The sequence below is a fragment of the Choloepus didactylus genome, chromosome 14, assembly GCF_015220235.1.
Source record: "Choloepus didactylus isolate mChoDid1 chromosome 14, mChoDid1.pri, whole genome shotgun sequence".
NCBI lineage: Eukaryota > Metazoa > Chordata > Mammalia > Pilosa > Megalonychidae > Choloepus > Choloepus didactylus.
The window spans coordinates 5999805-6016724 of NC_051320.1; the positions used below are offsets into that span (position 1 = coordinate 5999805).

General features: G+C 37.4%; 1 pseudogene; it reads left to right on the forward strand.

Moving 5' to 3' along the window:
• The window catches only part of LOC119509588, a 75480-nt pseudogene extending 60086 nt beyond the window's left edge, over positions 1–15394 (forward strand).
• Positions 15395–16920: the final 1526 nt, after the last annotated feature.

Genomic DNA, 16920 nt, shown 5'->3' on the forward strand with positions numbered 1-16920 from the left:
GAGTTGAATGGGGATGTGGTGGGAATCACCACCTGTTCTGGTTTGCTAAAGCTGCCAAAATGCAATATACCAGAAATGGATTGGCTTTTACAAAGTGGATTTATTAGCTTGCAAATTTACAGTTCTTAGATCACAAAAGTGTCCAAATTAAGGCATCAACAAGAGGTTATCTTCACTGAAGAAAGGCTGATGGTGTCCAGAACACCTCTGTCAGCTGGGAAGGCACATGGTAGGCCTCTGCTGGTCCTTTGCTCCTTGGTTGTGTTGCCTCAGCTCCTGATTCCAGTGGCTTTCTTAAAAATATCTCTGGGCTTCTGTCTCAGCTCCTGTGGGTCCTTGCTTGCTTCTTCCAGGGGCAAATTCTGGATTGCACATCTTAGCTTCTCTATGAAATGTCTCTCAGCTTCTCTCCTAGCTTCTGTGCTTCTTTCTCCCAGGTCATTTCTGTCCAAGTGTCTCTGGGTCTGTGTCAGCTCTCTCTCTCTCTCTCTCTCTCTCCTCTCTCTCTCTCTCTCTCTCTCTCTCTCTCTCTCTCTCTCTCTCTCTCTCTCTCTCTCTCTCTCTCTCTCCACTCTTAAGGGATCCAGTAAACTAATTAAGAACCACCTTGAATGGGTGGGGTCACATCTCCATGGAAATAATCTAATCAAAAGGTCCCACCCACAGTTGCATGGTCTACATCTCCATGGAAAGAAGCTAATCAAAACGTCCCACCCACAATAGGTCTGCCCACACAGGAGTTGATCAAAAGTACATAGTCTTTTATGAGTTATATAAAAGATTCAAACCAGCACACAAACATTGCATCCTTCAAGTCCTTGATGGTGGCACAAATCTCTGAAATCCCTCCAGCAGTCTGCTATTGCTTTTGATTCATTGTTTTGTAGGAAAGGGCAGTTCTAGTGGCTTCTACTTGGCTTTTATTACCATAATAGTCCTGGGTCCAGAAGTAAGGGAAGCAATGTGGGGATTATGCCAGTTGCTAAGTATGTCTAGTCCAATTATGCATTCCAGAGCTTGGGAAAAACCACAGAATGGTTCTAGGGACCCACTGTGAAATGTACTTGGACCAAAACTCCATCAAAAATCTGACCTGTATAAGCCCCTACCTTGACTGGTGGACCAAAGGGAGATTTTGCATCTTCTGAAATTAATGACATTTTTGAGCCAGTGTCTAATAGTCCCCAAAATGTCTGATCAATTCCTTTTTTCCAATGCACAGTTACCTTGGTAAAAGTCTGTATGTGTCAAAAGGAAAAGTGAAGTGAAGCAAAAATAAAATTTCAGTGGCTGAGAGATTTCAGAGTTGAGAAGTCACTCTGGAGGACATTCTTATGTGCTATATAGATATCCCTTCTTAGTTTTTAGTGTATTGGAAGAGCTAGAAGGAAATACCTGAAGCTGTGAAATCACAACCCACTGGCCTTGATTCTTGAAAATAATTGCATAATTAGTTGGCTTACATGGTGTGACTATGTGATTGTGAGGACCCTGTGGCTCACACTCCCTTTATCTGGTGAATGGACATGCCCCACATTCAGAGTGGGCAGCAACAACTACACACACAAACTTCATGCACCAATTGGACCCCCACAAGATTGAGACCCCTACTCACCAAAAACACAAAGTTGGGGAAAACTGGCTTGAGGGGAATATGTGGCTCATGGATGCCACCTGCTGGTTAGTTACAGTAAGTGCATGCCACCAAGATGCAGATCTGACAAAGTAGAGATAAGTGTTTGAATAAGTCTACATATCCTAAAAGAACCCTATGAAGTTAAGCAAATGCCAAGGGGCCAAAAACAACAGAAAATTTTAAGCCTATGAAGAAACCAGATGCTTTGGATAACCCAAACCCAAATACCCAAATCAAAAGATCAGAGGAGACACAGTACTTGGAGCAATTAATCAGAGAACTAAAGATAAACAATGAGAGCATGGCACAGATATAAAGGACATGAAGAAGGCCCTAGAAGAGCATAAAGAAGAAATTGCAAGAGTAAATTAAAAAATGGATGACCTTACAAAAATAAAAGAAACTGTTGACCAAATTAAAAAGATTCTGGATACCCACAGTACTACACTAGAGGAAGCTGAAGAGTGAATCAGTGACCTAGAAGAGGACAGAATGGAGAGTGAAAGAACAAAAGAAAGAATGGGGAAAAATGGAAAAAATTGAAATGGACCTCAGGGCTATGACAGATAATATAAAGTGTCTAAATATAAGAATCATTAATGTTCCAGAAGGGGAAGAAAAGGGTAAAGGTGTAGGAAGAGTATTCAAAGAAATTCTTGGGGAAAACTTCCCAAACCTTCTAAACAACATAAATACACAAATCATAAATGCCCAGCAAATTCCAAATAGAATAAATCCAAATAAACATACCCCAAGACATATTCTGATCAGACTGTCAAATACCGAAGAGAGGGGCAAGTTCTGAAAGCAGCAAGAGAAAAGCAATTCACCACTTGCAAAGGAACAGTGTAAGACTAAGTAGTGACTACTCAGTGGCCACCATGGAGGTGAGAAGGCAGTGGCATTACATGTTTAAAATTCTAAGAGAAAAATTGCCAACCAAGAATACTTTATCCAGCAAAGCTCTCCTTCAAATTTGATGTAGAGCTTAAATGTTTCACAAACAAACAAATGCTGAGAGAATTTCCTAAGACATCTGCCCTAATTGAGGTACTAAAGGGAGCCATACCAACAGAGAAACAAAGGAAAGAGAGAGAGATGGAGAAAGGTTCAGTACTAAAGAGATTCAATATGAGTACATTAAAGGACATTAAGAGAGAAAGGGAGAAAATATAGCCAACAAACATAAATCAAAGGATAATATGGCTGATTCAAGAAATGCCTTCACAGTAATAATGTTGAATGTAAATGGAGTAAACTCCCCAATTAAAAAATATAGATTGGCAGAATGGATCAAAAAAATATGAGCCATTGTGCTGGATTGGATATATTATGTCCCACAAAATGCCATTATCTTTGATGTAATCTTGTGGAGTCAGACATATTAGTGGGGATTACATTGGAATGTTTGGATTAGGTTGTTTCCATGGAAATGAACCCCACCCAACTGTGGGTGATAACTCTGCTTGGATAATTTCCATGGAGGTGTGGCCCTGCCATACACCATAGGCTTTCATTAGTTACTGGAGCACTATGTAAGCTCAGACAGAAGGAGCAAGCTTGCTACAGCCAAGAGGGACACTTTGAAGAATGCACAGAAGCTGAAAGAGTAGCTGAAGATGAGAGACAGTTTGAAGATGGCTCTTAAGAGCAGACTCTTGCTCCAGAGAAGCTAAGAGAGGACAAACACCCCAAGAGCAACTAAGAGTGACATTTTTGAGGAACTGAAGCCTAGAGAGGATCATCCTGGGAGAAAGCCATTTTGAAACCAGAACATGGAGCAGATGCCAGCCACATGCCTTCCCAGCTAACAGAGGTTTTCCGGATGCCATTGGCCATCCTCCAGTGAAGGTACCTGATTGTTGATGTCTTACCTTGGACACTTATGACCTTAAGACTGTAACTGTGTAACCAAATAAACCCCCTTTATAAAAGCCAGTCCATTTCTGGTGTATTGTATTCTGGCAGCATTAGCAAACTAGAACAACCATCAATATGTTGCATACTAGTGATTCATCTTAGACACAGGGACACAAAGAAATTGAAAGTGAAAGGATGGAAAAAATATTTCATGCAAGCTACAGCCAAAAGAAAGCAGGAGTAGTAATATTAATCTCTGATAAAATAGACTTTAAATGCAAGGATGTTATGAGAGACAAAGAAGACCACTACATACTAATAAAAGGGGCAATTCCACAAGAAGAAATAACAATCATAAGTGTTTATGCACCCAGTCAAGGTGCCACAAAACACATGAGACAAACATTGGCAAAACTAAAGGAAGAAATTGATGTTTCCAAAATAATTGTGGGAACATCAACACATCACTCTCTCCCATAGATAGATCAACTAGACGGAAGACCAAAAAGGAAATTGAAAACCTAAACAGTCCTATAAATGAATTTGATTTAACAGACATATATAGAACATTACATTGCAAATCTCCAGGATACACATACTTCTCTAGTGCTCACAGAATTTTCTCCAGAATATATCATATGTTGGAACATAAAACAAGTCTCAATAAATTTTAAAAAACTGAAATTATTCAAAGCTCATTCTCTGACCACAGTGGAATACAATTAGAAATCAATAACCAACAGAGACTTAGAAAACACACAAATACCTGGATATTAAACAAAAGACTTCTAGGCAATCAGTGGGTTAAGGAATAAACAGCAAGAGAAATTGCTAAATATATAGAGATGAATAACAATGAGAAAACAGCATATCAAATCCTATGGGATGCAGCAAAAGTGGTACTGATGGGGAAATTTATAGCACTAAATGCTTACATCAAAAAGGAGGAAAGAGCTAAAATCAAAGAACTAATGAAGCAACTGAAAAAGCTAGAAAATGAACAGCAAACTAATCCTAAACCAAGTAAAAGAAAGGAAATCATATGGATTAAAGGTGAAATAAATGACACAGAGAACAAAAAAAATAGAATTAATAACACCAAAAGTTGGTTCTTTGAGAAGATAAAGATTGACAAGCCTCTAGCTAGACTGACAAAATCAGAAAGAGAGAAGACCCAAATAAACAAAATAATGAATGAGAAATGTGACATTACTGCAGATCCCCAAAAATTAAAAAAATATATAAGAGGATACTATGAACAGCTGTGTGACAACAAACTGGATAATGTAGAGAAATGGACAATTTCTTGGAAACATATGAACAACCTAGACTGACCAGAGAAGAAATAGAAGACCTCAACCAACCAATCACAATCAAAGAGATCCAATCATCCATCAAAAAACTTCCCACAAATAAATGCCCATGGCCACATGGCTTCACAGGGAATTCTACCAAACTTTCCAAAAAGAACTGGCACAAATCTTACTTCAACTCTTTCAAAACATTGAAGAAAATGGAATACTACCTAACACATTCTATGAAGCTGACATAAATCTAATACCAAAATGAGGCAAAGATGCCACAAAAGAGGAAAACTATAGGCCAATCTCCCTAAAGAGTATAGATGCAAAAATTCTCAACAAAATACCTGCAAATCGAATCCAAAGACACATTAAAAGAAAATCACACACCATGACCAAGTGGGGTTCATTTCAGGCATGCAAGGATGTTTCAACATAAGAAAATCAATCAATGTATTACAACAAATTAACAAATCAGAAAAGAAAAATCAAATGATCATCTCAATAGATGCTGAAAAAGCATTCGACAAAATCCAACATCCCCTTTTTGATAAAAACACTTCAAAAGGTAGGAATTGAAGGAAACATCCTCAATTTGATAAAGAGCATATATGAAAAAAACACAGCCAGTATAGTGCTCAATGGCAAGAGACTGAAAGCCTTCCCTCTAAGATCAAGAATAAGACAAAGATGCCTGCTGTCACCACTGTTATTCAACATTGTGCTAGAAATGCTAGCCAGGGCAATCAGGCAAGTTAAAAAAAAAATAAAAGGCACCCAAATTGGAAAGGAAGAAGTAAAACTGTCATTATTTGCAGATGATATGATCTTATATCTGGAAAACCCTGAGAAATCGACAATACAGCTACTAGAGCTAATAAACAAATTTAGCAAAGTAGCAGGACACAAGATTAATGCACATAAGTCAGCATTGTTTCTATACACTAGAGATGAATGAAGTGAAGAGACACTCAAGAAAAAAATACCATTTTCAATAGCAACTAAAAAAATCAAGTAGCTAGGAATAAACTTAACCCAAGATGTAAAAGACCTATACAAAGAAAACTACTTAACTCTACTAAAAGAAATAGAAGGGGACCTTAAAAGACGGAAAAATAGTCCATATTCCTGGATAGGAAGGCTAAATGTCATTAAGATGTCAATTCTACCTGAACTAATCTACAGATTCATTGCAATCCCAAGAAAAATTCCAACAACAAATTGCAGACTTGGAAAAGCTAGTTATCAAATTCATTTGGAAAGGGAAGATGCTTTAATTGCTAAAATCACTCTAAAAAAGAAAAACAAAGTGGGAGAACTTACACTCCCTGACTTTGAAGCTTATTATAAAGCCACAGTAGTGAAAACAGCATGGTACTGGCCCAAATGGACATATTGATCAATGGAATTGAATTGAGAATTCAGAAATAGAACCCCAGATCTATGGCCAACTGATCTTTGATAAGGCCCCCAAAGCCACTGAACTGAGACATAACAGTCTTTTCAACAAATGGGGCTGGGAGAGTTGGATATCCATATCCAAAAGAATGAAAGAGGGCCCCTACCTCACACCCTACACAAAAGTTAACTCCAAGTGAATCAAAGACCTCAATATAAAAGACAGTACTGTAAAACTCTTAAAGATAATGTAGGGAAAAATCTTCAAGACCTTGTATTAGGTTGTCACTACCTAGACCTTACACCCAAAGCACCAGCAACAAAAGAAAAATTAGATAAATGGGTTCTTCTCAAACTTGGAAGTTTCTGTACCTCAAAGGAATTTGTCAAAAAGGTGAAGAGGCAGCCAATTCAATGGGAAAAAAATTTTTTTTTGGAAACCATGTATCTGACAAAAGACTGATATTTTGCATATATAAAGAAATCCTGACAATAGTACAGACAGCCCAAGTATAAAATGGGCAAAATATTTGAAAAGGCAGTTCTCTGAAGAGGAAATACAAATGGCCAAAAACCACATGAAAAAATGTTCAGCTTCACTAGCTATTAGAAAGATGCATATTAAGACCACAACGAGATACCCTCTCACACCAATTAGAATGGCTGCCATTAAACAAACAGAAAACTACAATGCTGTAGAGGATGTGGAGAAATTGGAACTCTTATTTATTATTGTTGAGACTATATAGTGGTTCAGCCACTCAGGAAGACAGTCCGATGGTTCCTTAGAAAATTAGATATAGAATTTCCGTTCAATCCAGCAATTGCACTTCTTGGTATTTACCCATGTTCCTGTTTGCTAATGCTGTCAGAATACAAAATACCAGAAATGGAATGGTTTTTATAAAGGGGGGTTATGTGTGTTCATACAGTTACAGTCTTCAGGCCATAAGTGTTCAAGGTAACACATCAGCAATCAGGTACCTTCACTGGAGGATGGCCAATGGTGTCCAGAAAACCTCTGTTAGCTGGGAAGGCACATGGCTGGCGTCTGCTCCAAGTTCTGGTTTCAAAATGGCTTTCTCCCCAGATGTTCCTTTCTAGGCTGCAGCTCCTCAAAAATGTCACTCTTAGTTGCTGTTGGGGCATTTGTCCTCTTTAGCTTCTCCAGAGCAAGAGTCTGCTTTCAACAGCCATTTTCAAAATGTCTCTCATCTGCAGCTCCTCAGCTCCTGTGCATTCTTCAAAGTGTCCCTGTTGGCTGTAGCAAGCTTGCTCCTTCTGTCTGAGCTTATATAGTGCTCCAGTAAACTAATGAAGGCTGATGCTGAATGGGCGGAGCCACACTTCCATGGAAATCATCCAATCAGAGTTATCACCTGCAGTTTGGTGGGGCACATCTCCATGGAAACACCCTAATCCAAACATTCCAACTTAATCAACACTAATATGTCTGCCCTTACAAGACTGCATCAAAGAACATGGATTTTTCTTGGAAACAAAATATACAAAGCAGTACATTCTACCCCCTGGACCCCCAAAAAACATGATCTTTCCATATACAAAATACATTCATCCCATCACAATATCACAGAAACTTAAATCATTTCAGTAACAATAGTTAAGTATAAGATTCGATCAAAATCAATCACAGGTGTGGTCAGTCTTTAGGCATACTTCTCCTTTAGCTGTGAGTCTATGAAACTTGGAAAAAGTTATGAGCTTCCAATATACAAAGGTGGGGCAGTCATAGGATAAACATTCCCATTGCCATAAGGAGAAAATGAAAGGAAAACAGAGTTAACAGGGCCAAAACAGTTCCTAAAACCCACAGGGCAAATTCCATTAGATTTCAAAGTCAGAGTCATTTATAGAATGAGCTGCATCCTTCGGGCTTGAGAGAGCAGGAGTCTAACCCTTCCTAAGGGCCTTTGCCACAGACCTTTCCTCTCCAAAGGCTGGGGTGAGTGCTCCAATGTATCCACATACTGGGGAGACCACCTTCTTGGCCCCACCCTCTGCAAACATTGGGGCAGCACCCAGATTCTCATCCATTTCTGGGGCACATGCTCAACCCCTTCAGATCAGTGGTGTGGCAGCCAGGGTCTCCCCAATTCCCTGGGAATGTGCTCCACCTTCTTTGAGGCTTGGAGTGGCAAAACTATTCCTAAGTATCAAGGTGGAAGGCCCACCCTCAACCACTCTGCTCTCCCAGCACAAGACCTCTTGACTTCAGACCTCAAACTCCATGGCTCTGTCTTTGAAGAAATTTTCCTTCAATTTGTTCCTTTTCTCCTCCAGTCCAGAGTGGCAGTAGCTCTGTCTATAAAGATCTTGCAAAAATTTTGTTGGGTTTGCATGAAGAACACAGGGGTCAAATCCATCAGACAATAGGACTTTCCACAAATCCATTCTGGATAACTCCACCTCCAATCTTGGCTTGTACTGAAACGGTGGTTGGGTTCCATTTTTGATTAAATCCTCACATGGGACTGTAACTTCTGGGTTTCTACCCCTTGGAATCCCAGAATTTTCCAAACCATCAGTTTCTGGTTGCTTTGAACCCAAGAGTTCAGTTCTAATTTTATCTCTTTCTGCTCACATTTACTGTAAGATGCAGGGAGAGTCATGCTATATCTACAACTTCCAGTTTTGAAATCTCATCAGCCAAGTATCCAAGCTTGTCACTTTCAAATTCTGTCTTCCATCTGAAACCAGGATTCAATTTTGCCAAATTCTCTGCCACTTTAAAACAAGGATCACCTTTCTTCCAGTTCACAATGACACATTCATCATTTCTGCTCAAGGCCTCATCAGAAGTATCTTTAGAGTCCATATTTCCACAGTCTCTTCAAAGCAGTTAGGCCTTTTCTATCAAGCTCCTCACAATTCTTCCAGAATCTTCCCCTTATTCACTTAAAAAGCTGTTCCAACATATTTGGTGTTTGCAAATGTAGCAGCACCCCACTCCTCTTGATATCAAAATCTGTTCCCATTTGGTAATGCTGCTGGAATGCAAAACACCAGAAATGGACTGGCTTTTATAAAGGGGGGTTAATTGATTACACAGTTACGGTCTTAAGGCCATAAAGTGTCCAAGGTTAACACATCAACAATCAGGTACCTTCTCTGGAGGATGGCCAATGACATCCAGAAAACCTCTGTTAGCTGAGAAGGCACGTTGCTGGCATCAGCTCCAAGTTCTGGTTTCAAAATGACTTTCTCCCAGGATTTTCCTCTCCTGGCTTCAGCTCCTCAAAAGTGTCACTCTTAGTTGCTCTTGGGGCGTTTGTCCTCTTTAGCTTCTCTGGAGCTAGAGTATGCTTTCAACAGCCATTTTCAAACTGTCTCTCATCTGCAACTCCTCTCTCAGCTCCTGTGCATTCTTCAAAGTGTCCCTCTTGGCTGTAGCAAGCTTGCTCCTTCTGTCTGAGCTTATATAGCGCTCCAGTAAACTAATCAAGGCCCATGCTGAATGGGTGGGGCCACACCTCCACAGAAATCATCCAGAGTTATCACCTGCAGTTTGGTGGGGCACATCTCCACGGAAACACCCTAATCCAAATGTTCCAACTTAATCAACACTAATATGTCTGTCCCCACAAGACTGCATCAAAGAGCATGGCTTTTTTGGGGGGACATAATATATATAATCCAGTACAACCTGGAAGGTCTGAAAGCAGTGAGATTAACAGATATCTAAATGCCAATGTTCATAGCAGCATTGTTCACAATTTCCAAGAGATGGAAACAACCAAAATGTCCTTCAACAGAGGAGTGGATAAATAAAATGTGGCATATACACACAATGGAATACTACACAGCAGTAAGAAGGAACAATGTCATGAAACATGTGATAACATGGATGTACCTTGAAGACATAATGCTGAGCGAAATAAGCCAGGCACAAAGAGAAATATAGGCTACCACTAATGTGAACATCAAAAAATGTAAAATAAATGGTTTATAATATAGAATGTAGGGGACCTGCTGATAGAGAGCAATTAGTGGATGGGGAATGTTAACCTAATGGGAAGAGATAAGTTATCATGGGTGAATTTAATGTTCTGGGATTGCCCAGGAATGGCTATGGTTTGTTAATTTCTGTTGGGGATGGTGGGAAAAAGTTCACAGAAATGTTGCTATCTTAGGTTATCTGTTTCTCATATCCCTTTGCTGGGTTGTAGTCTGTATATTTTCTTGGGGTTGAGCAGGAACATGTTGGAAGTAAAGTAGTTATTAAAAAAAAAAAAAAAAGTGGCTAAAATGAGAAAAAAAAAGGATTGTTTTATCCATAAAGGAAAACTTGCAACTCTTACCATTGACAATCATTTTGTAGTCCTCATCTTACCAATTTATCAGCAGCAATTGATGTAATCTGTGGCTCCCTATTTCTTGAAGCACTTTCCCTTGAGTCTTTAGGAAACTGCTTTCACAGTTCTTTTCTAACCTTACCAGTCTCTTAAACACTTTTCTTTAGTCACTTTTCCTGGAAAGAAGAATCTCATCTTTTGATCATTAAAAGTTCAAGAGCTACACAGCTTGATTTTGACCCTGTTCTTTTCCCTATATTTATTCATTTCTCAGGTAATCAATTATAGTTTTTAGCTTTAATGTCACCTATGTCCTAAAGAGTCTAAAATTTGTAATTTAACTCTTCTTTCTCATTGTACATCCAACTGCCCACTCAACATTTTCATTTGTGTTTGTAAGGATCACCTTAAACTTGATATTTACAAAACTAAAGTCCAAATTTCTGCTTCCCAACTTCTTCAGTTTTTTTTTCATCATATTTAAATGGAAACTCCATGATCAAGCCAAACCTTTGTAGTGCCCTAGGGTAGCTATTTTTTTCATCACACATATTTCTAGTTCACCAAAAATTCCTGTCAGCTATAACCTCAATATCTCAGACAGACAGAAAGCCACAGATGGATCAGGTAGAAGCTGAAGTTCAATGGAACCTAGAAGAGAAAGAGAGGCTAGGAGAGGCTACCAGGTGCATTGCCATCTGATAGAGGAGCAGGTATTGTGAGCAGCCAACCCCAGAATGCCAGTCTTTGGAAAGAAAGTACCATCTTGATGACACCTTGATTTGAACTTCCCCTAGCCTCAGAACCATGAGTTAATACATTCTCACTGTTTAAGCTGACCCATTATACGATATTTGTTTGAACGGCCAAGGAAACTAAAACACACCCTATGACATCTATCATCAGCAGCAATCAAAACCACTATCAGCTTAACCTTGGGTTCTATAGATGGCCTACTCACTCATCATCCTGTACTTCAATACATAGGCCATTGTGATCTAGATTCCATATATCAGTGAGTGATTTTTCTGATATGAAAGTCAAATCTTGTCACTCCTGCATTCAAATATATCAATTTCTTCCCATAGTAATAAAAATAAAGCCAAAACCTTATATCTATCAGGTCTTTCATCACTTGGCCCTTAACTATTTTTCAGACTTTACATTCTACCACTGCCTCCACTTGCTTATTCATCTCCAGTAACATAAGATTCTTGCAAGATGATGGCAAGAAGCTGTCATGATGGCAGCCTGGCTGAGAAGATACTTATGCCACCCGGAAATGATACAGAGTCACAGGAAAAATTAAAATTAAGATCCACAAATCACATTTCCAGCAAAATTCTGTGTCATGTGAAATTGATACCAAAAACAACTGATACCTGCGGAATTATACAGAATTCTAAGCAGAAAACTTCAGCATTAACATTTTAAAAATGTTCCATGGGACAATAATATCCAGATAATAAAAGTCAGAATTCCATATATATATATACACATACATATATATATATATATAGTGAGTTAGATTGTATAATGTATGTGCTTATTTGTCGCTAATATTGTAAAACAGAGAGAATTGTCCTTAACCTTTCTCATAATAACTGTGTGGATGTATGTTAAGTTTCACATGGTTGAGCATAACTTTTTGGATTATTCTGGAAATGCTTTTTTTTTAAATTGCAAAGGCTATCACCACCATTTACGCTATCACTTATTCATTCTTTGTTTTGCTGGGGCTCTCATTCAATTAGAGTAGAGCTTCAAATAATTATTTTTGAGGAATAAATTAAGAGATATATTATCTTTGTATATCTGACTATATTTAAGCTACTTTTGAATATTAATACTGTTACAGTTTGCTAATACTGCCATTTTGCAAAACACCAGAAATGGATTGGCTTTTATAAAGGGGGTTTATTTGGTTACAAAGTTACAGTCTGAAGTCCATGAAAATGTCCAAATGAAGGCATTGCTGCAAGTACACCTTCACCAAAGGAAGGCCAATGGCATCTGGAAAACCTCTGTTAGCTGGGAATGCACGTGGCTGTCATCTGCTGATCTCAGGTTGTGATCCAGCTCCACTCCCAGCTCCTGTGTGTTCTTCCAGGTGTCTCTCTTGGCTGCAGCAGCAAGATCCTTCTGTCTGAGCTCTCATATAGTGCTCTAGTAAACTAATCAAGGCCCACATTGAAAGGGCAGGGCCACACCTCCATAGAAGTTATCTCATCAGAGTTATTACCTACAGTGGGTGGGTTACATCTCCACGGAAGCAACCTAATCCAAAGGTACCAACCAAATCAACACTAACAGGGCTGCCACACAAGATTGCATCAAAGATAATGGCATTTTGGGTGACATAATACAGCCAAACTGGCACAAATACCATCATAATTCTGTATTAAATTTCTGACTTTATAACATTCCCTCCACCCCAAGTCAATAGCTATAGGTCTGATATCATCTTTTTTTTCTTTTTTAATCATTTTTAATTGCAACAACTAGCATGCAAGAGAAATGAGCATAAAACAAAATTCAGAACTTAATGAATTATCATGAAGTGAAAACCCAGCTGCCACCACATTGAAACAATAGATCATTGCTAGTTTCTTTTGTGTTTTTTACTCTGTAGACAATCATATCATGTTAATGTTATTCATATATTTTCATCCTTATGTAACTTTATTCTTCTTACCCTACTCCTGTATCTTGTAAAATAGAAGAGGAAATGGTGAGGATACTTGTTTAACTCTTGAATTCAAATAGAAAGTTCAATACTTCACCAATAAACAAAATATTTGTTATATGCTATTTGGAAAACTCTTTATCATAATAATGAAATTTCCATGCATTCACAGTGTGTAGTCATTTTTTAAATTAGTGGATGTTGAATTTTAAGTAATTTTCTTCATTTATGGAGGTAATAATAGAGATTTAGAGGTTTTCTCTTATTTTGTGCAATATAAACATTTATGTTATTGACTTTCTAATATTAAATCAATTTTGCTTTCTGAAATAAACCAATTGGTCAAGCATCACCTGGTTAGTGCTCAAATGATCTCAAGGAGAATTGCTCATCAATCTTAAAGAATCCTTTTAATGTCTTCATGTGCTTGTTTGCTAATAGATTGTGAAAGATTTACTGAGATTGACTTCCAAATTTTTTCCTCTAAAACCCTTGTCAGATTTTAGTATTAAAGTCATATTTGTCCCATTTAATGAGGTTGGAAATGTAACTTTCTCTATTCTCCAGAGAAATTTGTGATACATTGATATATCTTCCTAAATTGTGGGGAGAAGTTGCCAGTGAACTGGGAATTCTGCTTTCTTTTACACAGAAATGTCTTAATTCAATTTCTTTGAGAGTTATATGACTATTCATAGGCTCTGTTTGTGTGCAAGCATTGAGAATTTATTCATTTCATTGAAATATGGCAAAAAATTATTACTTCTCTTAAAATCTATACCTTAAATTTTGCATTCCTAATATTGATTATGCTTGCTTTGTCTTTTATTCATATCATTCTCACTAATAGTTTATTAATTTCATTAGTATTTTCAAAGAACTCTTTTGACTTTGTTGACATTTTATAGTATTCATTATTTACTAATTCATTAGCAAACTTTTTTTTTTTAACTTCATATTTGTTTCTTTTTTCTTTTTACTTTCTTTGGGTTTATTTTGTGTTCTTTACTTTCTTCCCAGTGGATTAATATATTTATTTCAGGTGCTTTATTTCTTTTTTAATATATGAATTTAAGGCTTATAAGTTTCTATAAATTTCTAAGCGGTTCTGAAATACTTTCCACTAGGTTTGATATGTAGTATTCTTGCTATTATTAAACTAAAGGTAATTTTTATTCACCCTTGGTATTTTGTTTGACCCCTGCATTACTTAAAAATGTCTTTCTTATTTGCCAACATAAAGATTTCTTTAATTGATAATTTTTAGCTAATAATGACTATCTTTGGTGAGAAAACATATTCAGTAGGATTTCAATCTTTTCAAATTTGCTGACATTTGTTTCATAGGCCAGTATGTAGTTAGTTTTGCTAAATATTCTCTGAGTACTTTAAAACAATGCGTATTTTCGTACAATATTGTATACACCTGTCAATTTTGTTAATCATGATTTTCAAGTCTATAATATTATTGATACAGACCTTTTTACTCAATTATACTGGAAGAGCTATGTCAATATTGCCCACTATAGTTTTAGATTTTCTTCTTTTTCCGTCATTGTTTGTTGTTTCTGTTTTAAGTATTTTTGATGCTTTGTTAGCTGATGCATACAAATTTAGATTTGTTTTCGATGTCCTATTGAATTACAACTTCAGTTATTAAGAAGCCTTCCTGATCTCGGGCCTTGCTCCGGGCTGGCGTAAGCGCGTCCCCGCAGGGTGGCGGCGGCCGGGGCGGGCGGTCTCAGGCAGGCGGCGGCGGCCTTGCTGTTGCGGAGCCATATACAGCCCCCGCGCGACTCTATCCCAAGAAGGTTGTTGATCATTATGAAAATCCTAGAAATGGAGGGGGTCCCTTGACAAGACATCTAAAAATGTTGGAACTGGATTAGTGGGGGCTACAGCTTGTGGTGCTGTAATGAAATTACAGATTCAAGTGGATGAAAAGGGGAAGGTTGTGGATTCCAGGTTCAGAACATTGGGCTGTGGTTCTGCGACTCCCTCCAGCTCGTTAGCCACTGAATGAGTGAAAGGGAAAACGGCTGAAGAAGGCTCGGCCGTCAAAAACACAGATACCGCCAAGGAGCTCTGCCTTCCTCCTGCGAAACTGCACCGCTCCCTGCTGGCTGAAGATGGGATCAAGGCCACCCTGGCTGATAAAAACAAACAGGAACCCAAGAAAAGAGAGACAGAAAAGCAGTGAGCCCTGGCGACGCCTCCAGCAGGTCGCATCAGCTGTTTCCTCACCCGCTGTGCAGTCACCTTAGATGTGCAGACGCACCTCGCACCACAATAAAAGAGCTGTGAGATAACGCACAGTGTTTGCTATTGACGTTATGGCTCTAGTGCAAGTGAAATACACAATTTAATTGTTCTGAACGCTGTGGTTTCTTTCAGTCCACTTTTATTGCCTCAACCCAGTTAATGTATATTTTGAATTGTGTGTATGGCCTCAAAACTGAAATCAATAACAAAGTCTCAAGTGCTTCGTAGCCTCTGATGTGAAGTGCACAGATAACTAATTTTACCTAAATCTGTTAGGGGGTAGTTTAGCAATAGAATGCCTTGGTATGATTATTTGATAGAGCCCGATTATTGTACATAGAGTGGATCTGCATATATATACTATAATGAATAAAATAATGTAAGACAAAAATTTTTCCAATTTATCACAAAAATTTTTACATTAAATATTTTTCTGCTATTATTATAGCTACATTTGCTTTCATTTTTGTTACTGTCTGCACATAAGATAATTCAATACATATTTATTTTAATTTTTAATGTTTTAGACATGTCTTTTGTTAACACTTGGTTAATGTGCTTTATTTTTATTTGATCTAACAATCTTTGACTTCACATTGGAGTATTTTGCTTATATAATTTAAATGAAATAACTGATACATTTGGGTTTAAATCTATCATCCTATATATGCTTTCTATTGGTTTCTCTTGTTTTATGTTCCATTTATTTCTTTTGCTTTCTTTTGTTTGGATGAACATTAAAAAATGTTTTTCTCTTACTCCCACCTCCTCTGTTTGCATAAATTTGGACATTTTACTCTCACATCCTTTTACTAACAATTTTAAATAAGAGCAGGTGAGGAATAATAAAACTATTTAACCAAAGACCCCTGAATAAAAGGGCATTTAAAACACAACCATTTATTGTTTATGAAAGACACTTTTAAAGAAAGACATATCATACATAAATGGAAATTTGAAAGAAAATGATGTAAAAATTTCCATTCAAATCTTAACAAAATAAGGTGATTCTTAATTTTTATATTTTTCAATTTTAGGATTTCTATTTATATTATTATAAAATGTGTTATGTCTTTTAAAATACAGAGTTTCAAATGATTATGACTACTGACTCATCATATAGACATTTCTGTTTAGTATCTGTGCTATTAGAACAGCTAGAAGGAAATACTGGAAAGTGTTGAGCTGTAATCCAGTAGTCCTGATCTTTAATAATGATTGTATAGCTATATCGTATGCAAAAAATATTGTTTCAATTTTATCTCTTAGAACAAAGCATATTTTTGACACAAGTCTGAATATTCCAGTAATTTCCTCTCTATTTCTTTTATCTGTGATTATGGTTGTTTCTCATTCATGCTATTTTGTGTCTTCATATGCCTGATTTTCTTTGAGCATGTACCATATATTGATCTGAAGTATATTTGTAGATATAATTTTAGGTTTGAAAAGATGTTTTCTTGC